The 26,981-nt window shown below is 40.1% G+C and overlaps 1 protein-coding gene across 9 annotated transcripts in view; it reads right to left on the bottom strand.

Moving 5' to 3' along the window:
- The window catches only part of CDON (cell adhesion associated, oncogene regulated), a 92,982-nt gene extending 76,164 nt beyond the window's left edge, over positions 1–16,818 (bottom strand). For 7 of the 9 annotated variants that reach the window (XR_009220744.1, XR_009220742.1, XR_009220743.1 and 4 more), the window contains exons 1-2: positions 16,491–16,818; positions 13,166–13,276 (exon numbers count right to left, since the gene is read on the bottom strand). The gene's annotated coding sequence lies outside the window, so the exon portion shown is untranslated. The remainder of the gene's footprint in view (positions 1–13,165; positions 13,277–16,490) is intronic. The other 2 variants (XM_058544857.1, XM_058544855.1) reach the window with 2 other exon arrangements.
- Between the last annotated feature and the right edge of the window lie 10,163 nt (positions 16,819–26,981).

Here is a 26,981-nt window from a genome sequence, read left to right as displayed (position 1 = left end):
ATCATCAGCTAGACAATGAAGATGTGACACAAGATTTCAGTGCCCAAATTGCATTTGTGTTTTGGGATCATATCTATGACATGTGATGGTCAAATGATGTTACAGAATACTGTACAAAGAAAGTTGTGAAATAGGTAAAAAGAAAAAAAGGAGATGTGAATTATCTTGTAGCTCATGGCAGCACAGGCATGCCAAACTCGAAAAGCATGTGACATAGCAGACAGCGTTAACACATTAGGAACACACCTATTGCAAAGATCCCACATTATTACGGTTCACTAACAATAAGTAAATATTAATGCATACATACATTTCATGGAATGGGTTTTTTACTTTTTCAGTAGTATATATTAGGGTGAACATTTAAAGCAACTGGACCACAAAATATGGACCAGTAGTTAAAAATAACTTCATTATTAAAAAAGAAAAATAATGTTAATCATGCTTAAAATCAGAAGAATCAAGGCTGGCCCGGTGGCATAGCAGTTAAGTTAGCAGGTTCTGCTTCTGCGGCCCAGGGTTCACGGATTCCGATCCTGGGCACGGACATACTCACAGCTCATCAAGCCATGCTGAGGCGGCGTCCCACATAGAAGAGCTACACTCTACAACTGTGATACACAACTATGTACTGGGGCTTTGGGAGGAAAAAAGAGAAAGACTGGTAACAGATGTTAGCACAGGGCCAATCTTCCTCAAAAAAAAAAAGTACATGTTAAAACAAATCAAAAGAATCAAATCAAATAGGCAAGTGAAATATAAAATAAGCAAAAGTATCTTCCTACTATTAAACTCAACACTGACAATCTAAAAATTAAAAAAAAGGATTATTTTAAATTTTTGAATTACATTGCTTTTGTAGTTTTGCTAGTATTTACTTTGTCAATTTGTTTTAATAAGAAGTTTGCATCTAGTTTATTTTGTACATACTTAAATGAGTATAAAATGAGTATAAAATAATAAAAAGTATTTAATTAACATCAGGAGTTTATAAGAATTTTTCCCTTCAAAAGTCACACATTATTCAAGTTTAAGTGTTAACCTCTTTTTAGCAATATACAGGACATTATCATCTCAGTTAAGACATTATGTTAACTAATCACACAGCTATTTCCTTGATCACATACATCTTTGCAAATATGAGCTGAGAATGAGGTTGGGGTAATAGGACAAGAATTATAGTTTCAAATACAAAATCCCCCAAATCAAAAAGAATCTTATAAATGCTACCCAACTCCATAGCCACCAAGACTACTACCCTAAGAAAACTCTATAAATGCAATACAACCAAGCTTTATCCTCTATTTTATAGGCCCCAGATGGAATATCTTAAAGTCTGGGCATTTGCGGAGTTGTGATACAATGTTTCCTCCTGCAAACAGGTTCAGTATTGCTACAAAAATTACTGTGCTTCCCTGAAAACCTGGATTCCAATGATAAGAATACAATAATTAGGCCAATCTGTGAAGAAGAAGAAACAGATGGAATTCTCAACACTTAGCTAAAAAAAATATTTAAAACCACAAAAAAAAAGTAAGACAAGCATCTCTTTCCTGAAACATCATTACTATCACTGCTGGCAACGGAAAGAAACTACAAGATAAAGAGGCAACAGTGAGCAGAAAATCAGGGACTGTAGCCCACCGCTCGTCATGTTCCATGTCCACAGCTTCTGGCTCCAGTTCTTTGGACCGCCCCCCCCCCCCCACTGCCAAATCTCAATCTTCAACAGTCACTTGAGGGCAATCTATACTTACCCTGGCCAGCCAGAAACAAAATAGGGGAGTGGCTGGGGTGGGGCTGACAGTTGCATAACTGGCCTACCTCCAAGTCAAACATTTGCATCTGATGATCCCCCATCTACTCTCTTTCTTTTTTTGAAACAACTTGGGAATGGCACTTTATTGGTGGTCTTTAATGCTACCAATCCCGGTTAAGTGTTTATCTGCTCTGACCATATGCAAGTCCAAAAGAAAAGTAGGAAATCTGAAAGAACAGGCAAAAGAGCCAAGCTTATTACTGAAGTATACATGTAAAAATTCTAGAAAGCACAGGGATTTCCCATAGATGACAACACTTGTACTCTTGGTAGGAAAATGATCAAGAGAAAAGCTAGCGAAGGATTCTGACAATAGTTAACCCTTGCTTTTAAGAACATGTTACTAAGGCTTGGGAGGAAGCACATCTCTTATAAAATAAATTTTATTTTCCTGGTATTAAACTAAAGCATATTTATATTGTGTTTGGGGAAACGAGAAAGAGATCTCAAAATAACAATTGAAATTTGGGGCAAGAAAGTCAAGATGGTGTTCAGCTGTTTGGGGACATGGGAATTTATCCAAAAGTTCACCATTAACTATTACAGCACTCACCTAACTGCCCTCTCTGCTAGGAGCCATGTCCTAACCAACCCAAGAACAAAAACATATCATCAATTCCAGCTTATTCCCACATTTACAGCTCCCCAAAGTTTAATCCTTACTCATTTTATTTTGATTCGACAGTCTCTATTTCAGCTATATCATAATGACATCACATTTTGTCAATACAAACCCCCATCTCCTAGGTAACAGTAACAATGGGAGCAGCAATGGCAACTGCCCACATTCAAGAAGCACCTACCAGCACCAATCAGTCCATCTGTGAGGACTAAATGAGAAGAGCCAACAGCCCATGAGCTGCCATTCCCATTATACAGATGAGGAAAATAAAGTGCAGAGAGGCCATGTCACTAGAATGTTCTGGAGGCTGGCTTTGCCCCCAGGCACTCTGACTCAGGGCTTACCCTAGTCTAAACCCTTATGATACACTGGCCTGAAAATTTCCTGGTTAAGGCTTCCATTTATAGAAACTAATTCATTCCCAATTCAATCATTTCATTAATCTGGAAATCCTGTATGCTAAATTTACTTAAAATAAGGAAATAAGGGTTTGTGTGTTGGTGGGGGGCGGGCGGACCTCCAGTCCTAGACCCATTTCTACTAAGCAGCATATGGATGATAAAAAACAAGATATGGTCATCTTTAGTTGGACTCAGCACTATCTGCAGACTAATGATTTAAAGTGTTGCCAAGAACATATGGCACAGTCCGGTCACACAGTATCAATCTGTGGGTGATGAGAATGGATAAGGAACAGAAATGCAGCCAAGAGGCCAGCAGCAACACTCAATGTCCAGATACGCTATTAAAATTGTCTACCTCATTTTCATACAGTTAGAAAGCAAGGGGTTGAAAAATGTCTTAAAACCAAAGACTTCCAAATAACTCAATCTCATTAGAGAATGAAGACGAAAATTCTTTAAAGGTTAAAAATTCCACTATACTAAAAAATATATAACATCAAAGAAAACTATGTTTAAAAAGATGTTAAGATATGATGCAGGATCTCCAAAATTTCAAGAATTTAATCATGTAAAAGCCAAATTAACCTGCTGACATAAAAATATTATTTTAAAGGCATTTAATTATAATCTAAAAAATAACATACAAATTAATACATATTAATCACTAAAGATAAAAACTACATTATAGACTTGGTTTACACTTGGCAATTAGAGATCTGAACAAGTATTCATTCTTGTTCAGTTTTTCTCCTTTCAAATAAAAAAAAACCTTACAGACAAGCCTCATCAATCATTAAGAGGGCCTGGTTCTGATATTATATGAGCTCTGTCAACCTTAATCAAATTACTTGCCAGATCGTAGATAAGTAATGACTTGCTTAGGTTAGGCAAGGCCAGAGTTTTCCTTCTGTAGTATATACATCTCCAGAGTGAAAATAAACAGCCTCACACCTCTTACTGGGAGCTGGACTCTGTTGCTATTACAACTCAGTCTTCACTCCAACAAAGGGAGCGGCCAGATTTGCCTTTAAGAATATCTATTTTTCCTTTCTTTCCTTCTCAATCTGGTCATCAAAATCACTTTTAAACTATTTCATTAAACAGTTCACAATTGTTTTGATTTAGACCAAAATAGCACAATTAGCTATTGTTAAATATTTTAGCATTAATACTTGTTCTAGCCAACATTATACAGTGATATAAAACAAAAGAGAAATAGCTAACAATTGATGAATGCAATATTATTTTTTTTATTTTTAAATATTGTTTTTGTGAGGAAGATCAGCCCTGAGCTAATATCCGTGCTAATCCTCCTCTTTTTTGCTGAGGAAGACCGGCTCTGAGCTAACATCCATTGCCAATCCTCCTCCTCCTTTTTTTCCCCCCAAAGCCCCCCAGTAGATAGTTGTACGTCATAGTTGCACATCCCTCTAGTTGCTGCATGTGGGACACGGCCTCAGCATGGCCGGAGAAGCGGTGCGTCAGTGCGCGCCCGGGATCCGAACCCGGGCCGCCAGTAGCGGAGCGCGCGCACCTAATCGCCAAGCCATGGGGCCGGCCCTGAATGCAATATTAAAAGAATCACTTAAAACTGCAAAGCTTGAATTCATTTTCTAACATATCCAAGAAATGAAAAACCAAATTATGTCTCCATATCGTCTGTCATGTTTTAGATACAGGGATAACAAGGAACAACTGTTAAAAGAGCATATCAATTTAAATTTTATATTCATCCCACAACGAAAGACACAAATGTAAAATTAGATTTATTTCTAAAAAGCTCCCTCTTATATATGATTGGAAAGAGCTTTCAAATTTCATTTTCAGCTGGGATATACTGTGCAAGAATTTCAAAGTATCCAAGGATTCTACCTGCTCTAAAGAAATGTGTTAGCAAGGAGCCCTTTGGCTAGGAAAAAAAAGAACGAAATGACCTCTTTAGAGGAAAGAATTTAAAAATACAACACTCCAGGGAGTCAATTTTATCTTAGGTAAAATTCACTTGAATATCTTCCATTAGTTCAATAGAACCTAGAATGCGGAGTTTGTGGTTTAGAAATGTCAAAGGAAAAAAAAAACATCTTAGAAGTTAACTATTTTAATCTATTTCTAAGTACAGACAAATGTGCAATTATAACCTAAATTAAGCTTAAAAAGAAAGACTACAGTTTCAAATAATCTCCTTTTCCAACATAAGACAGAGAGATTTTAAAGATCACCTAACTTTGAACTATATCAACTCTTGTAACTGATACCAATGCTTGACCATTTACGGTCTTCATGATTGCCATTCTCATGAAAATTTTTCTATTTCATACAATTATTGTATACAGCAAAAAAAAAAACCCAACTGTAAAACGTTCTGCAAAGTACAAAGGGCTCAATGAAAGTTATTTAAGAAATGATCACCATCAGAAACAGAGGGAAGGAGAAAATTATTCTGTATATGGAATAAAAAGAACCACAAGACAGGAGTTGCCATTGCTGAACTAGCAACTCCTCAGCAAGGAACTAAGTGAACACAGGGAAGGTCGTGGTCCCTCCAAGGACTGTCTGTGTGTGCAACGCCAGACAAGAGGACCTTTCCCAGTCCTCTAGAGTCACCATCCTAGTCTTATAAGTCTGCAGGGCACCCAAACAGATGAGGGCCTGCTCTGCAAAGCAAGCCTTCACTCCTTTGTCACCATATTATTTATTGTTAAATTGCCCAAGTAGACCCGCGCGGTACATTCTCTAGATGAATCAGACACGAAAGATGCTAGTACTTCTCAGTTCGTTAGAAAGAACTTTCACAAGCAAATAGGAACTTTGTTTGCCTACTAAATGTCAAATGAAAGGATTTTTTCCCAGAAAATTCACATTTCAACATGAAGGAAAAAAAGTCCTTAATTGCGCAAATGAAAAACTCAAAACTCAGTTTCCCATTCTTGGTTGCTGAAGGCCTCAGGAGTTCGATATCTGGTGCCTGTTAATTTGAAACAATGACCAGCTGACATCTATAATCACAACTAACTAAGTATTCTGTATATATGTACAACTAGCTAAGAAAACATGAATCTGATTAGGCATTAAAGTCTTTGTTCTACGAGGCTAATAATTCCCTTATCTTTTCCCTAATAATCTACTATCTGGAACAGAAATCCCACAATAAGTAAAACACGGACAGTTTTTCTTTCAAACTATTTCTACTGTTATTTTCATGTGGCGTGGGATACAGTCTGGACTCACAAGGTGCACATTTAGAAACCCACTTGGGGAGTTAGCTATAAGACTCCTATTAACATTAGTAAGATGTATGGAGTCAAATCCCTGAGCTAAAATTTATTTGATGCTGCAAAACATTGATATCAAATCTCTGCACAAGCTCTATTGATTAAAATGACTAAAAATCCCACTGTGGCTGCTGTCATAGTAACAAATGTGAAATTATTTTAAGATCTAACCACTATGACAATAGCTCTTTTAAAACGCATCCTCAAACACAAAACAAATAACAAATAATGACAACTGTGTTTGCTACCCTAATAAGAGACCACAGTTAACAATCTATCTTATAATGACTCAAAATTGACTTTCATTAGCCATGGAATAAAAAAAAAAACCTTAGCTCTAAAATGTATGATGAAAATTATATGAAAGACCTGTATAGGTCTACAGTCAAAGCACGAGTACTGTAATTTCTTTTAGAAGATAAATCCAACTAAAATACAAAATAATTGAAAACATAATGACTAGAGCTTGACTAGGCAGTCAGGGCAGAAGTTTGATGTTTGTTTTTGTTTTAATCACAAAAAAGGACTTCATCATAAAAAAGAAAGTATGCCTAATTTTCAATAAATAGGAATCAAAAGAACTGATTTAGAGATTGGAACCATTCTAATCAGATTTAATATGACTTTAAAATATCTTCTTAAGTAGAAGTATGTATTTATAATTAGGTTTAAAATATACTTTAGCCCATCAGTACTATAATCCTCCTTACTGTAGAACTAAACCTGTAATTTCATTTTGGATGAACATCCAAGATTTAATAGAAGAAACAATAAAATGACCTTGTTTAAAAAGGTGATCACAGTAAGATGAACCCACGAGGTAAATCATGGGCACAACATCATAGTAAGACTTTAGTGTGGTTCTGCTCAGGAGTTTGACAATCTATTGAGAACTATAAAAATATCTTGTCAGTATATAGTAGTCCCAAGATGTACTGGAAGTACTGCTCAGATACTTGGGCACCAAATTGAAATCCTGGCACATGAGCTGTCATCAAATCATGGTAACATCTAAAAATCTAATTTCACAAGAGGGAACATGGTAAAATGGGCAGGAGGAAACGTTATATTCAATCAAACTGAATTGATTGGTAATACAATGTTATTTTAGTGGTGTTTATAAAGAAATAGCACCTTTTCTATAAAACTGTACTGTCACATTCATAATTACATTCAGACATTCACTCTCACATGACCATTTTATAAGCCAATCATCAAACTTTTCCAGTATATTGCAAGCTATGTAATATCAAGCCAAATAATGAAGTTTAACTCCATTTTATAGATGAGGATTCCTCACAGCCACTCTCATACTCTCACACCACCAATCTGAGAGGAACAGTTTAAATTACTGAAACAGGGGAAAGTGATAAACAGTATGTGCGCTCCAGCTGAAACTGTGTTCACCCTCTAATTCTTATTGCCTGTTATTCACTGTGTTGTTTTGCTACACATGCCCTGAGGCCAAACCATGAAAATAAGCCAAAACAAATGGGCAATAAAAACATCTTATCCCTAGCTTATGATACTATTATTTTTATTGGAATAAAAGAGCCTGCCAAGTTCTGATGTCACTAATTTCATGGCCTGATAAAAGTAGTATTTTATCCATTAAACATTCATCCCCCTTGCCAATTTTACCTCCAACCAGGCAGTGTGTACAATTACTCACTGGATAGATATCAAATTATAGTAAAATAGAGAATACTAATTACTTTTACTCTGATATGATAAAAAGTCAATAACTGTCAGAAATTTCCCTGGCAAGAAACAGAAGCCAGAATGCACTTTTTACCACCTATATATCCAGGAGAACTCTTGTAATACTGAGTATTTAAAAAACAAACTGACAAAACATGACATCAGCTCTTGAGATACCAAAATATGTTGCACAGAAAATACACATATTAAATATACAGTCATGCATCGCTTAACAGTGGGGATACACTCTGAGAAATGTGTCGTTAGGCGATGTCGTCGTTGTGCGAACACCATAGAGTATACTTACACAAACCTAGATAGTACAGCCTATACACACCTAGGCTATATGGTACTAACCTTATGTGACCACCGTTGCACACGCAGTCCATCGTTGACCGAAACTTTGTTATGCAGCACAGTATAAAATTGTTAAAATATTAGGCAAGCATTCCAGTAATAATGTGACAATAGATGTCCTAGCATCTTCAACGTTTAACTATTTTTTTCTTTATCTAAAGCTTTCTTTAATCTTCATTATTTGAAGCTGTGGTATACCTAAACTTGACATGGAGAGTCACTACTTTCACCGGATTTTTAAGAACAGAATTGGGTGCTGAAATAAATCGTCTAAGGATCTAGAGAAGACAGTTTAGCATCAGTGTGGCCCACCCAGTGGCATCAACATCATTCTGAAACTCGTTAGAAAGGAAGACTGGGGATTCACCCCAGACCTAACAAATCAGAATCTGCATTTTAACGTCCTCCAAGAAATTCAAACGCATATGCAAGTCTGAGAACCACTGCTTTAGCACTCTGATACATTCAGGCCATTCGGGTGTTTAGTATTTGTTAGGCACAGTGCAAGGAAAGGGGGGAGAGGGATGATCACATACAGGGGAAAATCACATCCTCTGTCCTTAAGGAGTAAGATAAGGATGAGACAGACACGTCAACACCGATGACACAGTATCAGTGCCATGAGAGCCATGTTCTCAGCCTGCAGGAGAGAAAGCAAGGTATCGTCAAGGAATGCAAAGCAGTGGGGGATGGCAGAAGCACCAGGAAGGCAAAGAACCTTGGATTTCTGTCGAGACCTGGGCTTTAATAAGGGAGCGGTTCAGGGCCTGTGGAGAAATCAGTTTTAAGGAGAGCAGTCACATGACCAGATTTATGTTTTAGGAAGATCACTACTCTGGCAAAATGTAGAAAAATGGATGATGTGGAAGGGGGAAAACCAGGCCTGGAGACAGGGAGATGAGGTAGCAGCAGTGTAAGCAGGAGGCACAAAGGTATTTTCTGTCTCACATTCTGAACCTGCTCTCACCCCTCTCCTAAATTTTGAAAAAGAGGCTGGAGGGGTAAGGTAATGGTAAGAAAAAAGAGATAAGAGAGACCTGCTTATAGGTTACAGAGAGGGTACAAAGGGTTATATATATATGTGATATATGTCTACATAAATACAAAACAGTAAAACTCAGGATACTTTTCTGCTTTATAAAATAGAGAAAATATTATTTTGGTGATTCAGGATTCTACACTCCCTTCAATCAGTCTAAACATCAATTAATAACATATACAGATACAAGATGGGTACATGGTTAAATAACTATGAACCCCAGAAAATATCCTGAATATAGTTTTGTTGCTTGGATAAGTCACTGACATCGGCCTTTCTCTCCCTATATGAGTTATTTCTCTCTTTTGAAATTCAAGTACAGAAAAGTTTAGGTGGAGGAGAGAAGGCAGAGAGATAAGAGGTACATTTATTAATGTTTACTTTATATATAATTTGTTATAGGAGTGAATAAATAAGTGAGCCAACAGATGGCTTCAAGTAAATTCTCAGATGTGTGCCTATATCAAAAGGTAGCAAATACTATACTTGCAAAGTATTATCTTTTCTGATACTGATACACTTAGAATATTAGAAAAGTTCCTATTTTCTATTTAAGTCCCTATTTAAAAAAGAAAGAATATTTGACATTTACTTAGTGATAAACGAAGAATTGCATTTAAAGTGAAAAGAGCCAGTAAGTAGAGGCAGTCCTCAACTTTACACTAGGGTTGGGTTGAGAAAATTTATTTATCCAATGGCTGTTTGGAACTTTTTAATACATTTTCTCCCTCCAAAATTATGTAGGTGGTGGTCATGTAGCATAACTACTATTTCACGAAGTCTCAGCACTACCAAGTCCCTGAGAGGTCGTGTGGTCCCATCTCTCATTCAAGGAAGACAGTCTTTCCACGCTATCGTTTGCAAACGCCACCAGAACACGTCGAGTAATAAGGAGCTCACACCCCTTCAAAAGAACATTTCTATCATGGGGCAGCTCTATTTGTTAGATGGTTCATGCTTCTTTTCAAACAAAATCTGCATCTTTTGAGTGCCCCTGTGGAACAAAAGATGAATCATGTATCACTATTTCAACTCTCCCCACTCCCACTGAAATCTTGGCACTGGCGGTCTGATTGAAGAAGAAATGGGGACAACTTGCCCCTCTGGAGTCCAGGGGAACCCACCCCTACACATGGCTGTATGCGAAGAACGCCCTTGTGTCAAGGAGCTGTGAATATTAAGATTTACTAAAATTACAGATGCTGAAAAATACAATGTCTCCTGAGAGAGAAGGGGCTTGTGTTCAGGCAGAACATCCAGAAAATCCTTCATCGACATTTCCAGGAACAGAAATATAAGCTATTAACCTCAAGCACCGCCCTCTCCAAAATCAAAATAACACAAACTTCTGATTCATCATCATCATCTTGTATTCTTGTTTCACTATTTGGTGAAATAAACTTTATTTAGCATATTAGGGTATTCCAACAACACAAACCGAAACTCTAAATGTACAGGCATAGCCTGATGGCAATTGTTAATGTTAATTGCCAAAACTCTTCTTCCTGATATAAGTGTGTGGTCCTGTTCTTCAAAATTTTCCTGTAGTATAACAACATCCTAGCTCCATTTTCTTCTGTTTTGGTGGATTTTTTTTTTTTTTCCAAAAAAACATTGTGTTGTTTCGTTTTCTTCTAAAAGAATATCACACTAACGCTGGGCTAGTAGTTTCTTCCATACAATTCTAAGTATTGATTATGGCATTATCAAAGGATTTGGTTTATGGAATTGTGACTGAACACAATTATATTACCTTCAACCCAATTTTATGTATAAAAATAAGGTCATGGTTATTTTTCTAAGATAGCCACTGGGATTTGATTTTCTAATAATTTGGGAAGAAGTGTTATGATTTTCTTTTTTTTCTCAATGACCACAAACCCAATGTACCAATAAAATGAACTACTACAAATCTCAAAACACACAAAAGACACTACAACAATTTAAAAAGCATGAATTACTACCGTACACAATAACATAAATGAATCTCACGGACATAATGAGCAGTGCAAGAAAGCAGATATGAAAGAGGACATACTGTACGAGTCCATTTTTATAAAAAAGTCCAAGAACAGGCAGAACTTATCTATGGTGAGACTAGTCAGAACAGTTGCTGCCTGCTGGGGGTGGCAGTGTCACCTGGGAAGGGGCACCGGGGAGCCTTCTGAGGTAAAAGAAATGTTCTAGATCTTGATCTCGATAATGGTTCCCATAGATACATGCATATATAAACTTCATCTAGCTGTTCACTTCGTATACGTTAACGTGCGCTTGTATACATTTTTATATTATATCTCAATTGGGAAAAAAAGTAACAATAAAAAATGTAACTTGTTTCCAAGTGCTTTTTAAGTTTCAATTGCAAAACTAAGAAAACTGTGGCATACTAAAACCATAGTAGTTACATGTGCCCACACTATTACTAACTTCTGAGAAGTCCTCATTATTTAGCACTTCAAAGAAATCACTTCTGGATCAAAGTAGTAGACTAACACGTACAGGAGGAGTTACTAAAAATAAGAGCAGCTAACATTTATAGAAGTTTTCCTATACGCCAAGTGCTTTACTTTCACTATCTGGTATTATCCCCACAACAGTGGTAAGAGATACTACTGCCATTATCCCCATTTTACAGATGAGGAAATCAAGGCTCAGGTCAAGGTCACTGCCCCAGCTCACACAAATAAAAAGAGGTGAACCAGGCTATGACAAGAGCTGAAAAGCAAGCTATATGTCAACTTCCTAATTCTCTGTTTGTATTAGGGTAATATGAAAATAAAATCAACCACACAGTTCTAAGCAATAAAACATAAGCAGAATATATCTAAGTTCAGTAATATAATCTGTATATTTTTTCCCCTCTCAAGTAAGATGTAAGGAACTTCACGGTTCCTTAATTCTATGATTAAAAGGCACATCACTGGCTCTCAAGAATTGAAGTCCCTACTCACATTCCAACTGATATGTAGCAGAACAAAATGTTCTCTGGGGTAGTTTTTTACTATCTCTAGCCATCAAAATACATCACACAGCAGAGCGACTGAACAACGGTGAACCAAGACATGCACAATGCTAACTTTAGTGTTTACTCCAATTCATTCAAGAGTCCTTTCAATTTGGCCATACTAGCAGAAGGCATGCCCAGGATTAAGGTGGAAAGAAATTAAACATATTTTCTAAAAGGCTTCTTTATTTTCTAAACACTCTGTATTGTGAGGAGAATTTGGTAGAAGACTACAAGGTAACAGGATGGAAAGAACTGTGACATACAACGTGATTTTAATCAGGAACAAAATATATCCAATGAACCATTAAATATGCTACTGCATTCTGCATTAGTTGAAAACCAGAAGCACTGGAATTCACATTCATTTTTAACTCTTCTCGGAAGATGAAAATCAATTAACTACACCATCCAAGATTCAGAAATGCTCTTCCTTGAAAAGTACACAAGAAACAAACTAGGCTAATATTCTGAAAAATGTTTATATCCAAAAATTATATAGGGTGGGGAAGAGGAGCCAGGGGAGGAAGACACACTAACGTTTCTCAAAAATTTTTTCCAAAGACTTTACAGAATATTTTTGGTAGATATATTTTCATTTACTTGTGGCTGCTAGCAAGTCTGCAAAGCAATGCCTTAAAAAATACTAGAAATTAGAAAGAATTCTTAAAAATACAACTGAAAAGACAGACATATCCTAAAAGTTCTATGATGATAACGTAACAAAAACACAATAAAATCACATAAAAACAAATGAGCAAACTAAAATAAACCTATTCAAACAAGCATTTCATCTCTGCAAAACAATTTGCTTCACTTAAAAGTCTGATTTTGCTCTCAGTTTAAAAAGTTATTACAACAATACATCAGCCCTCACAGGCAAGACCAAACTGTAACACAATTTTACATATTTACCAAATATGTAAGATCATTCAGAGAAAACTTACCAAGTCTGCAACGTGTAGATGCTTGTGCTTCGGAGGGAAAGCAGAGGAGTGACTTTCTGCACTTACAGTGGCGTTCACTTCAGTGCTAAAAACACATCACCACAGTCCTGCCTGTAGGAAAGTCCTGACTAGCAATCTCTCTTTGGGTTGGGCTTTTCCCTTACAAGATAAGCTGTTAAGTCATGCCTTGATTTTAGATCTGCTAACATATGGAGTCTTCTAATGCAGCCTCTGTCAGCCCCCCGCCCTCCACCCCCCCCATCAAAACTCTGCTCCACTCCCTCTCCACACACACACATACACACATACAAAAAAGGCACTGCAGGGCAGAAATTCCTCAGGTGCTCGCTAATGGAATTCCCAGGGTCTTGGAGCCGCTTCGGGGATCAAGAGATCTCATAGCCCCTGCTGGGGTAAGGAGCAGCGAGTCTGTTCCATTTAATCAAATACAGAATGAATTTTCAGCTCTATTCACAAGCTTGTCTCCAGGGCTCTCAAAAGGCACCAGGCAGCTAGAATCACACACATGTGGCTCTTTTGGGCAAGTATAATTAGTTTGATTTTAAAAAGCCACATTAATAATATCACCTCAGGACCATTATTCAGGGGACAGATGACAATGATACTGTATGTTTTAAGCCTAACAATGGCAGAAAGAGCACAAACAATGAGGGAAAACTTGAAGGATTAAAAAAAAAAAACCAACAAACCAGTTTTTCATTTAATTGTAATCCAATATTTTTAAACTGACATTAAGTATATTCCATATACTGTCTTATACTGTCTCTTAATTTTAATTAAAAAGAATCAAGTGAAGCCCTGCTCCCCATTCTCCTGAAAGTACCACATATACAACAAAAATTTTTAAGTGCAATGTTTATAAATAAATGGAATGTTTACGTACAATATAAAATTTTAAATAAAAACAACAAAACATTCTCTAAATCAATCCGTTAACAAAATTTCTTGAAAAAAAAAGCACCAATCAAAAACCACTGTAAAATCCAGTCCTTTAAAGCAATCTATTTAGCAACCAAACTCCAAATTCCCTTTCTAATCTAATTAGTTCCTATTAAGTACTCAGATCATATATCGAAAGAAAGACTACCTGGTAGACAACTCCCCTATGTTTCTGATGTGTTGTCTTATCCATACTTCTACATGGTACAAATACTAATAACAAGGCGAGAGCTAATGTAATTACATGTTACAATTAACAAATTTTTCAATTAGTTATTTTTAATTTCCTATCCCCAGCCTGATTTCACTAAGATAATGTTTAATTCCTGAAATCATTTCCCAGGATTTTACTTAGCAACAATCACCAATTTTCAGCCTAAAAAATTTCTAGAGAAGAAAAATTTTACTTCTACTTATATTTTGACAAAACCATAAATGAAATTGTCTAGCAAGTCATGAAAGCATAAGGGCAAAGTGGAAAATAAGAGGAAAGCAGGAGAACTAGTCAATAAATTCTACCTGATCTCTTAGAGCAAAGTTCCTATTCCTACACAAGGCTCTCATCTATATATACCTTGCTGATCTGGGGGGTGGGGGAGAGTCCTATCGTAAAGTGAACTTAATTCCTTTCATGCAAAGTCAAAGCACCTGCAAAGAAGGAGCAAGACTGATTTAGAAGCCAGCCTACCTACACAAGCTAGATGCTAGATCAGTGTGCTCCAAGTCCTAAGGGTTCTTTGTACTTCCTGGCTTGAGAGTCAGAGCTGTTTAAGTACTTTCCACAGAAGAGGAGGCTGATGAGAACCAAAGCAATCAATCAAAGCATCCCAAGTGAGTTACTACACAAACAATAGCACAGTACTTCTAGTAACTGATTTTCCTGGTTGACTAAACTACTCAAACAAAGCCAGATTTCCCAAATACTGTATCCGAGTTTTTGCACGAAAGTTCAACAATATACACTTGTGTGTTTTTTATAGCAATATAAATGTTTCTGCTATACACACTGCCAAACACACACCCAGGGCATGTCTTTACAAAATGAAACAGGTTTTCTCCGTCCTTCTCATATAACTTAAAAATGAGGCAGTTTATTTCAACATGTGCATAACAGAAACTACAGTATTTGGTGCCTCTCTGGGTTCCTAAGAATGCTTTCTAGTTAAGCACTAATTTAAAATTTCCAGAAATTTTCTGAAGTTTTCTTTCATCTCCTAAAAGTTGAACTACCCCCATTTTCAGCTAAAATAGGACTACCCCCAAAAATGTAACAGAATGTTTAGAATTATACTGAGAATAAACCCACTTCCTTCTCCGGCCCCCTCCCCACCTCCTCCTCCCAGACAGTGTTCATTAGGTATGCCAAGTGTCAGCTGGGAGTCTGGGGGTTATGGTATCAGTGAGGCATGGCATCAGAATTGCCCTCTTTCATCTTCACTGGCCACTGGCCTGAGAATAAATCTCATGTTACCATTAGTCCAACCTTCTGTTTCTCAAGGTGTCTGATTTAGGACACAGAGGCTGACTTTGTGTTAATAAGGTTCTCTAAATTCTAGATCTCAATTGGAAAGCAGTCTGCCCTTAAAGCACCTGCCACCTCTGTGGTCCTGACCAGGAAAGGCAGGCATTCTGGAGAAGAGCTTTTTTTTGGAGAGCCTTCCACCTGATTTGGTGGGGTTAGGGAGAACAATGAAGGGAAGGGCAGAGAGTCTATCTATCCCCCTCAGTGATTTATTACTGAAATTCCTAGATGTGGAGAGAAAGCAACAAAGGTCTGGAAGCTGCACACTGAAATAAATAGCGAGCTGTAATGTATTTAGCAAATGATAATGCAATCCACAGAAAGCTTTACAGATGAGAAGCAAAAATACACTCCCTGGGGCTGGGAAGTCACTGAGTCTGTGAAGGCAGAGAAAGATACATTGTGCAGGAAATTTCTCTTGCTTCTCCCTACACATAAATCACTGTCTCTCGCGGGCGCTCTGCGGGGATGGAGGTTGAGAGGCGAGGGACCCCGCTCCCTTGGGAAAACGTGCTGGCGCCCCTTGCTCCCCGCTATGCTGCATCTCACCTGCCCCAGAGGATCACTGTCAAAGAGATTTAATAGTGTCACTGACACTTCACCCCGCCTCCTGACACGAGGTGGCTCAGAGTCTCCGAGGACGCGGAACGTCGGAGCTCCCCGCTGGGCATCCATCAGCTGCCCTTCACAGACCCCGCACACAGCCCTAGACCCCCACGCCCTCCGGGGCACGCTGGCCTGCCCGCCCCTCTACCTCCCGCTCCCAAGCCGCGTGGTCCCCAAGCCCGGTGTCCCCGGGCCACTCCTCCCTCCGACCCTGTGGGTGGGACCCCACCTCCGCACCTCTCAGCGGGGCAGGCTAAGCCCCCACACCTCCTGCGCGGCAGCCGGCTCCGAAAGCCACCCCCAGGTCATCCCCCGCGCTCTCGCGGCGGCTACGGTGGCGGCGGCTGCGATCCGAACGGGCCCCTCCATGCACCAGGCAGGGCAGCAGGAGGGCGCGGCGCCTCGCACGCAGGGGCCAGGGCGCAGGGGCGGGCGGGCGGCTGGCGCGGGGTCCCCGGTCTCCTTGCACCAAGCCGCGCGAGCCCGGCACCCGGTACTCAGGGGAGGGGAGCTGGGGGGGCGGAGTCACCCGGGCGCGCCCCCGCGGCCGCGCTCCTCCCCGCCAAGGCGCGCGCGCGCGCAACCCGGCGGGCGCGGGGCCAGCGAGGAGCACGCGAGGAGCGGGAGGAGGGACCCGGCTGCGGAGGCCGCCGCTCCCCGACGCCCCGCGCCCCGCCGGAGCGTGCGCGCGCAGCCTGCCAGATCGGCGGCAGGGGGATGGGCCGTACCAATCTGCGGATGGGGGACGCTCCGGGCAGGACCTTCTCCCGGTTCCCTTCCTGCTTGCTCTAGAAGAAAGCCACCCAGGAAAGTAGAGTACAGTCCCTGCTCTGGTTTAGGACAGGTGAGGATAAGCTGCCTTAGCAACTCATAAAGATTCCCATCATGTCTGCACTCACTTTCCCCTCACCTTCACTTTCCCGGGAGAGGCGGCATTTCTGGCCTGTCTACACGTTCCCCTGTTTCCCCGCCCCCAAGCCCCGCCCCTCGCCCCTCTACCTAAGTTCTCTGAGGAGCCAACCGGTCCATCGTTTCTCTTGGCTCTCGCCTGGAATCTGCCGTAAGGTTGCAGCTTCCCGCCGCCTAGGTTTCCTTCGACTTTTCTACCCACTTTCAGTGTTTAGTTTCCTAGGCAGCTTCACCTGATTCCCCAAGCCGCCCGCCCTGCATTCAGATACACGTAAGCAGCTAACAGAGCTTCCCAGGGACTAGGAGAGGTTCAGTGTCCTGGTGAAACCAGCATGGCCTTTGGCTTCAGAGTCTTCCCAGCTCGTCCCTTGGACCTGCCCCAAGTTATTTGATCTCACTGAACTCCTGTTGTTCAAAGAGAAAAAGGAAAAAATAATTTCATTTGAGAAGGTTGTGAAGCATAAATATGATACTTAGTGAAAATCACCTGCCACTCAGTGGGCATTTGAAGACTGTGACTTCTGTATAATAATTATTATTATGATTAGCAGTTAGTTAACTTTTTTTACCATCATCATTACTTACTATTTAACTACCAAAAAAAGCCGTAATAATACTTGAAGTTCGGAAACACTCAGTACTGAACTTCAGGAGACATATGCCAGTCCCCCTCACCTTTTCACTTGAATTTCACAAAGAAATGCTTTGAAAGTGTGGTCGTGTGCAGACGGTTTAGCTTTCTGCTTTAGCTACATACAGGATCTTTGTGAAAGCATTAGGTCATAAGAAGGTCAGTATAGGAGGGAAAAAAAAGAACTCTAGTTCGTTCTCCATTGTTCCATGTTTTATGCAAAGCAAGAATCTGTATGTTATTAACTTAAGGTATAGTAAATGATTTTTCATTCAGCAAACAAGAGGTCCTATAAACTTTGAAGGTTTAACTGAAATGAGAGTTGTATGGGAATGGAATGGAAGTCTTGCAGGTTCTTGTGGCCATCTGTAAGAATCCTCGTCGTCCCTCCTATAGCAGCTCCACTACAGACACTTCCAGGCTTCTCTCTTGCGGCCCCACTGACTCTGGGCACCCGCAAATCTCACATTGCCATGTGAATATCACTGTGACTCTTGTTACTCATAATGAGACCTGAGAAATAATCATGACATTTGTGGATACTGTTTACTCCCTTTCTGCCGTGTTTGTAAAGTGGAGAAATTTCAGGTGCAAAATAGTTTTCATTAATGAGTCATTCATTTCTTTCTTCAACATTTAGTTTAAAGTATTTATTGAGCACCCGCTTTATGTCACTGCTAGACAAAGAGATACATAGAGAAATATGACGCAGTCCCAAGCTTCAAGGAGCTCACAATCTAATTGTGATAGAGACATGTAGGTGGGTAAGTACACCGAGATATCTGTAGTGCAATGAACAGGGAGCCGTGGGAGCACAAGGGCAGTGTTGCTACCCCGGTCTGGAGTTTGGGGGGAGGGAGGTCGGCTTGTCAAGAAAGGCTTCCCAAAAGAAGTGACCCATGAACTAACCCTTAAAGGATAGTAGGAGTTGGCCAGGTAAAGGTGAAGGAGTAAAAGAACGGTCTAGGCAGAGGGGACATTATGAATAAAGCCATAGAGGCAAGAAACAACAAGGCAGCTCAAAGGAACTGCAAGCTCTTCTTGGTGGTTGAAGTGTAAGGGGCCAGGTGGGGGATGGGAAGTGAAGGCACTGCAGAAAGAAGCTGAAGCCTGATCACTGATGGCTGTACATGTCATGCCAAGAAACTGAGACTTGATCCTGTAGGCAGTAGGGAGTCAATGCAGGGTTTTAAGTGGGAGTATGATGTGATCAGATTTGTGTCTAGAAAGATCACCTAGGAGCAATGATGAGGATAGATTTGAGGGAGCCAAGCCTGAGGTCAAAAAATTTGGAAGCTTCTGAAGCAGTCCAGACAGTCCAGTTGGATCAAGAGACTGAACTAGAATAATACAGTCATGCACCACATAACAATGTTTCAGTCAACAATGGACTGTGTGTACAATGGTGGTCCCATAAGATTAGTACCATATAGCCTGCGTGTGTAGTAGGTATACCATCTAGGTTTGTGTAAGTGCTCTATGGTGGTCATACAACTATGAAATTGCCTAACAAGGCATTACTCAGAACATATCCCTGCTGTTAAGTGATGCATGACTGTGGTAATAAGGACAGAGAAGAGAGGGGAAATTCCAGAAACAAGAGGAAAATTTGGCAGGACTTGGAAACTGATTGTGTGGAAAGTAAAGAAGAGAGAGGACTCAAGGATGACATCAGCCTTCTAGTCTGAGTGGATGGTGGTCACGCCCCTACCCCCTTGGTACCTGGGAAGAGAGTAATGCCCTGCGGGAGATACAGGTTTTAGGGGAACAACAATGTGTTCAGTTTTGACTTTGAATTTGAAAATTCAAAGGAACCTCCTTTGTGGAACCTCCTGTGGAACCTCCAAGTACAGGTGTCCACTAGATCGATAAGTCCAAGCTGGAGATATAGATTTGAAAGTTATCAGCATAGAGTATATTTATACCATGAAAGTAGAAGTGATCCCTCAGAAAGAACACGGAACTCTAGAAAGTAAGGGCAAAGGATGGATCTCTCAAGTCCAATAACTAAAGCCCTCAATTATCCTGATCAATTTGGAGGGAAGGTTGTTTACTGAACTCAAGGTGTGGGACTTGAAAAGGATGCTGGAGGAAGGTGGTGAGCATTTGGAATAGTCATTGGGAAGAATGAGAGTTGAAAATTGAAAGTTGAGGGGCCAGCTCCGTGGCTTAGCGGTTAAGTGTGCACACTCCGCTACCGGCGGCCCAGGTTCAGATCCTGGGTGCGCACCGACGCACCACTTGTCCAGCCATGCTGTGGCGGCGTCCCACATACAGCAACTAGAAGGATGTACAACTATGACATACAACTATCTACTGAGTCTTTGGGAAGAAAAAGGGAAAAAAAATGAGGAGGAGCATTGGCAATAGATGTTAGCTCAGGGTCGGTCTTCCTCAGCAAAAAGAGGAGGATTGGCATGGATGTTAGCTCAGGGCTGATCTTCCTCACCAAAAAAAAAGAAAAGAAAAGAAAATTGAAAGTTGAAAATCAATCACAGGATTGACGAATGATGCTGAGGGCCTGGCCTGGCTGAGGCTGGAGATCATGAATTTGTAGTGATGAAGTCTGCATGATTGTGTGATTTTCTCTACCAGTATGGAACCACTCAAGTGTAAGGGGAAAAGCGTAACACTGAGTCAAATTTGGAGTTTTTCTGGGGGATGTGCAAGAAGGACAATAATTCATGGTATTGGTAAGAAAACAATTTAAATCATCAATCATAGAATCTAGGCTGTGAGTTGGAAACGGATGATAGACTAGAATAAAATGATGGATTAAAGAAAAGGAGATTTCTGTGAGGTTAAAGAGCACTTGTTACAGGATTGAGGAGTGAAAATGCCAAGCGGTCTTTGGTTATGATCACCATTTCCGAAGTGCAGCAGTTCCAGGTAAGGATTAGGTCTAGCATGGTAATGGATGCTGGTAGATGAAGTGGTGCAGAGATTTCAGGTCATCAGAATTTATACCATCAGGGGACGCTGGGGCTTGAGAGACAGGCAGACATTGACGGGACCGAGAAGATGTTAACAGAAATACCATGAGCAAGTGCCCAAGTCCACAGTGACTAGGTGGGAAGGTGGATAGATGCTAAGTGACACGGATATACATTCAACTAATTCTAGGCCTGAATTGGGTGCTTTTATAATACCAAGTAAATGTTAAAACTGGTTCTCCAAGAATAACATGATAGATTGAGTAGAGTCAAGCAGACCCACATCAAATTCTGACTCCACCTCATTTGACTTGGTCAGGTTACTTAAACTCTTGGAGCCTTGATTTCTTCATTTGTAAAAGAGGGATGAGCTAGCACCTCACATAGAGTTGGTAATTCAGCCTACCTTCATAGGGTGGCAGGGAGGATTAATTGAGATGACACGTATGAAGCACTTGGTCCTTGGCACATAGTGAACACTGAATAAAAGTTAGATATTGTAATGATAGTTAATGCTTACACAGCACTTACTATACGCCAAGATTATTTTAAGCATTAGTCCCATATTACAATGAGAAAACAGGCCCAGCGACGTGCGGTCCTAACTAGGGCCACACAGCTAGTCAGTGTCAGAGCTGGTGTTCAAACCCAGTAGGCTGGCTTTAGAAGCTGGACTCTTGAATATTACACGTTAGTAAAAATACTTATTTTTATTAATATCACTTCAAATGAATTTATCAATTAAAAAACTTTTATGGAGCACCTTTTAGGTGTAAAGCACTAAATTAAAGAGGTATAAGAAAATACTAGGGTTAAATACATTGATGGGCCTCCTCAGGATCCCTTGGCCTCACTGGTCTCTAGGACCCTCGGCTACCACAGCGACCACTCAATGCTCCTCCCACCACTCCTGGACGCTGCAAAGCTTGTGATCCAGCTTTCCCAGCATCTGCTGAGATGGCCAAGTGACCCAACCCAAAAGTGCAGATGGGTTATGTCCCCCCTGAATGTAGGAAGGGCAGGGGAGGAGCACAACAGATAGATTCCTTCTCCCTCCTCCATCCAGTGGCCTGTTCCGAGGCATAGTTTTCCAGTACATCTCGTCTGGAGACATCCCTCGTGGCCAAGCAGGAGCACCTTTTGCGTGACAATCTGTGTCTCTTGTGACTTGCCAAAAAACAGTGGCCAGCATGGTGACATGTCATGTTGCATTTGTTTCCCAACTTCTCCTACCCCATTTCCCTTGTCCCTTACTCTCACCTGGGATTGACTTAACTGCCTCAATCTCTGTTTACTAGAGAGTCTCTGAACACAAGGAGTTTATAATAAAGCTCTAGAAGGACTAGGCTGTATTTATAAAATTAGTAACAATACAAATAATTATTTGATAAATACTGAATGAGTAGGATGCAGCAGAGTGCGAGTTTGAGTCTCAGCCTGCATATTTTTAACTATGTGATCTTGTATTTTGCGTGCCTTACTTTCCTCCTATATAAAATGGAGATAGTGATACCTGTGTTGCACTTTCATACATCAGTGGTGAGGATAAAAAATGGTACAACCTCCAGGGAAGAGAATTCGACAATATTTATGAAAATTTAGCATGCTTTTACCCTTTGATCCAGCAGTCCCAGTCTTGAAATTTATCCTACAGGCACTCTTACACTCATATGAAATGGTGCATGTAAAAGCCCATTCACTGCAATATTGTTTATAACAGATCAAAAACAACTCAGGTGTCCATTGTTAGGAATTGTAGCCACACAGTGGAATACTATGCAGCTGAAAAAAGGACACTGTCAGAGAACTGCCGTGGAGAGTACTCTAGATTGTGCCATTTGTGACAGCGTGGATAGACCTTGAGGGCGTTATGCTAAGTGAAATAAGTCAGACAGAGAAAGATAAATACCATATGATCTCATTTATACATAGGATCTATAAAACAGAACTAAGAGAAACAGAGAACAGATTGGTGGTTTCCAGAGGCGGGGGTTGGGGGGTGATGAAACGGGTGAAGGTGGTCAAAAGGTAGGAACTTCCAGTGATAAAATAACTTATAAGTTCTGGGGATGTAATGTACAGCATGATGACTATAGTTAACGATACATATATTTGAAAGTTGCTAAGAGAGTAGATCTTAAAAGTTCTTATCACAAGAAAAAAAATTGTGACTGTGAGGTGATGGATATTAACTGAACTTATTGTGGTAATCTTTTCTCATTATATACATATATCAAATCATTATGTTGTGCACTTTAAACTTATACAATGTTGTGTGCCAAATACCTCAATAAAACTGGAAAAAAAAAAGAAAGTACTTTAGGACATGTTGTCAAATGGAAAAAAGAGAGAGAGGAAGATGTAGATGCAGAATGGTATATATAGTATCATGCCCTAATTTCTAAGAGGGAAAAACTAAGAATATATATTTCTATTTGCTGATATTTTGCATAAAGAAACATTGGAAGGATCCAAAGAATAACTTTAAAAATGATTACTGAGCCAGTCCTGATGGCCTAGTGGTTAAAGTTCAGCACACTCCACTTTGGCAGCCTGGGTTTGGTTCCCAACCACAGCACTACACCACTCATCTGTCAGTTGCCATGCTGTGGCGGCAGCTCACACAGAAGAACTAGGACTTACAATTAGGATATACAACTATGTACTGCGGCTTTGGAGAGGGAAAAAAAAAAGAGAGAGAGAGGAAGATTGGCAACAGATGTTAGCTCAGGGCGAAGCTTTCCCAGCAAAAAAAAAAAGGATAAAAATGATTACATCTGACAGAAAGTGGATAATAGAGTTGACAAGAACAGGGATAAGATTGAGACTTTTTAATTTATGGCTTTTTATAATATTTCATGTTTGAACCATGTAAACAGGTTGTTTATCTAAAACAAAACAAAACAAAAATTTAATATGAAAATAATACCTGCCTTTAAAGGCTTAAATGAGACAATGTGCGTCAAATTCCTAGCACAGTACCTGACAGATAGTAGGAACTCAGCAAATGGTAACTACAGAAATAACCTTCAATTGAAGTGGAGGAAGGAAGTCTTCAAGAAGGAAGGAGAACTCAACCTCAGCCTGGAGATTGAGGAAATCTCAGAAAGATGTAGAGAAATGAGGACCATTCCCAATGAGGGAGTAGGAGAGACAACGGGAGCAAAGTTGTGAAGGCAGGGTTGCAAGTGGAAGGCCCTGGACGTGGACGGTGAACGGCCCATAGGATTAGAGCAAAGAGTTCAGTGCAGAGGAGCTGTGGGAGGCGAGGTTAGTGAGATAAGCTGCAGCTGGATAGGGGAAGGTTTGAACTGTAGGTGAGAACTTGGGACTTTATTCTTTGGGTCATAATAATAGTCACTAATCTTTGTATTTGTATTGTATCTTATGGTAGAAACTCAAATCTTATTGTCTAGTTTTGATACCAACCCAAATTAATGTTATGAGCCTCTAACATATTCTTGGGCTAGAAACGATCTTATAGATGTGGCAAATGTCAAGAAGTGTCCCTTTTAGCAACAGCAAGATTGGTCAGAGAGGATCATCACCAAGCTGGCTCAGTCTGCTGAAGGTTTTCAAACTAGACAGTGATTTCACATGTTTTGCTCTTGGTCATGGTTTAGGATTTTATTTGATCTTATTTACATAAGAAAAAACATTACTCAATTTAAAACTGAAAAGAAGGGAAAATGACTCTGTGAAAGTCAACTGGTTTAGGACCTTTCTTTTTACTCTCTGCTAAAGCTTCCAAAGTTCAAAACAACAACCAAACCCCACAATAAGTTGGACCCAGAGGGCCACACAATCACAGAAGTCGCTTGTCTCCATTTGGATGATTTCCAAATTTATACAACAAAGTCCCCGTCAAATATGCAGGAAGTTCTGATTATTTATGATGTAATTTAATATTGACATGTTATTAAATGACCTGACCCTCCCCCGAGCCTTTGGAATTTTACATCTAATGCCTGGAGGATAACTCCCTACCAAGGCAAGAAGCTTGGTAATCAACAGTTTTCCTCTGCAAGATATTTTTCTTCTTCAAAAAGAAATTCCAGTAGGTTGACTGTATTTGCACTGTCTTATACATTTCCTGAATTGTGTGCAAGAGGATTTCACGGAGGGAGAGATTTCTATGGCCTTTTTTGTGCTGAGCAGGCTAAGCTCCGGAGACTCGCCGCCTAAACCCATTACACACAGATCACCTAACCCTGTGACTGGGTTTGTGATGCTGGATGAATTTACCCACACACCAGGTCAGGAGAAAAGGACTGTACACATCTTCTTTGCACTAGCAAAGTATGTGGAGGTTATTTTACAGGAAAGAGACAGATAGGTCTGTAAGGGAGGCCAGCTCTGAACAGACATGGGTGCCACCTTCCATGTCCTACAGTTACGTGCGGCAAAGGAGCCCCTGTCTGAGGTATGAAAGAAAGCGAATGGCCTGAAAGAGAATGCCGGGGAGTCGGGGATATTTGCAAAGTGTAGCAGCTAACGAATGCGTTATTTGAGGCTGGATGGTCTCATAGAAAAAGCACTGAACTGAGGATTGGGAAACCTGTCCAGTGTAATTTATTCCCAGATCCCTCATTATCCTCCTGTCGCTGTGTGAACTTGAGCCAATCAGTCTCTATGGTAGAATTTCCCTTCTTCCTCTCCAAGAGGAAAAATGAACTACAGTATTTCAAGGTCTCTAAGGAGCTGCCATTGTTAGAGCAAATTCTGGCAATTTTAATGGCTCTAGCATAGGTTGGAACAAAAAGATTTTGACATAATGTCTTAGCTGCTGCTTGAAGGATTTGGTTTTAAGTCCCCTCAGGACATCCAACACGTGAGGCAGCTCTGACTAGGCTAGTCTCTGGAGGTGCTGGGGGTCTCCTGTTTGGTCCTGTTGTCCATCAGCTGTATGAACTTGAGTGAGTTTCCTCATCAGCAAAACCAGTGTAAACATACCATAGGTTGCCAGAGTGTTGTGAGGATTTTAGGTGCATAACGCACCTCGTATAGTGGCCGACACAGGATAGGCATGCCATACGTGATTGCTCTTATTATTCATCAGCTGGGTTTAGACAACCACTGTTCCTTATCACTTGTGAATATTTCTCATATCAGTGGTAAAGAATGTTTTGAAACTAACTTGCATCTTGGACAAATTACTTAACATGCTTTGTGCATACATTTTCTTATCAAAATAGGTACTATTGCTGTTTCTCAATGCAAAACAGGAATAGCATTTACTTCTTTTTTTTTTTTTGAGGAAGATCAGCCCTGAGCTAACATCCATGCTAATCCTCCTCTTTTTGCTGAGGAAGACCGGCTCTGAGCTAACATCTATTGCCAATCCTCCTCCTTTTTTTTCCCCAAAGCCCCAGTAGGTAGTTGTATGTCATAGTTGCACATCCTTCTAGTTGCTGTATGTGGGACGCGGCCTCAGCACGGCCAGAGAAGCGGTGCGTCGGTGCGTGCCCGGGATCCGAACCCGGGCCGCCAGTAGCGGAGCACGCACACTTAACTGCTAAGGCACGGGGCTGGCCCTACTTCTTTTTTTAGTTTTCTTTCTTTCTTTTTTTTTTTTTGAGGAAGATTGGCCCTGTGCTAACATCTGTTGCCAATCTTCCTCTTTTTTTTTTCTCCCTAAAGACCCAGCACATAGTTGTGTATCATAGCTCTAGAGTTGTAGCTCTTCTATATGAGATGCTGCCTCAGCATGGCCTGATGAGCAGTGAGTAGGTCTGTGCCTAGGATCCGAACCGGTGAACCCCAGGCCACCAAAGTGGAACGTGCAAACTTAACCACTACACCACGGGGCCGGCCCCAATAGTACCTATTTCTATGACTGTTGTGAGGATTAAGTGAAATAATGCACATAAAGAACTTGGCCCAGAAACAAAGACATAATCAATAATAAAAATTAACAACAATTATTATTTTTATCATCATCATCATGGTAAAAATCATTGTGAATTCTCCTCCTACAGAACAGTTTTCTCTAATTGTTTTAGTTGTGAGCAACTATCATGCTACATAAGCAATGAAAGATTGACACAAATTATTGGTTTGTGTTATAATCTTTCACATGTTAGTAATAAGGATAATACTTGCTCTACATATTGATATTTATCCATAAATGACATAAATTTAAAAGCCTGTTATGAGGATTTGATAAACTTAGCACATGGTAAGCATTATGTCGTGCTTAATAACAAAATAAACACATACATACATATTTTTTAAAAAAAAAGGAAATCTTGTGAG

This window comes from Diceros bicornis, chromosome 7 (assembly GCF_020826845.1).
Source record: "Diceros bicornis minor isolate mBicDic1 chromosome 7, mDicBic1.mat.cur, whole genome shotgun sequence".
NCBI lineage: Eukaryota > Metazoa > Chordata > Mammalia > Perissodactyla > Rhinocerotidae > Diceros > Diceros bicornis.
The sequence above is the reverse complement of the archived record's forward strand: the minus strand, read 5'-3'. Positions and strand labels throughout refer to the sequence as shown.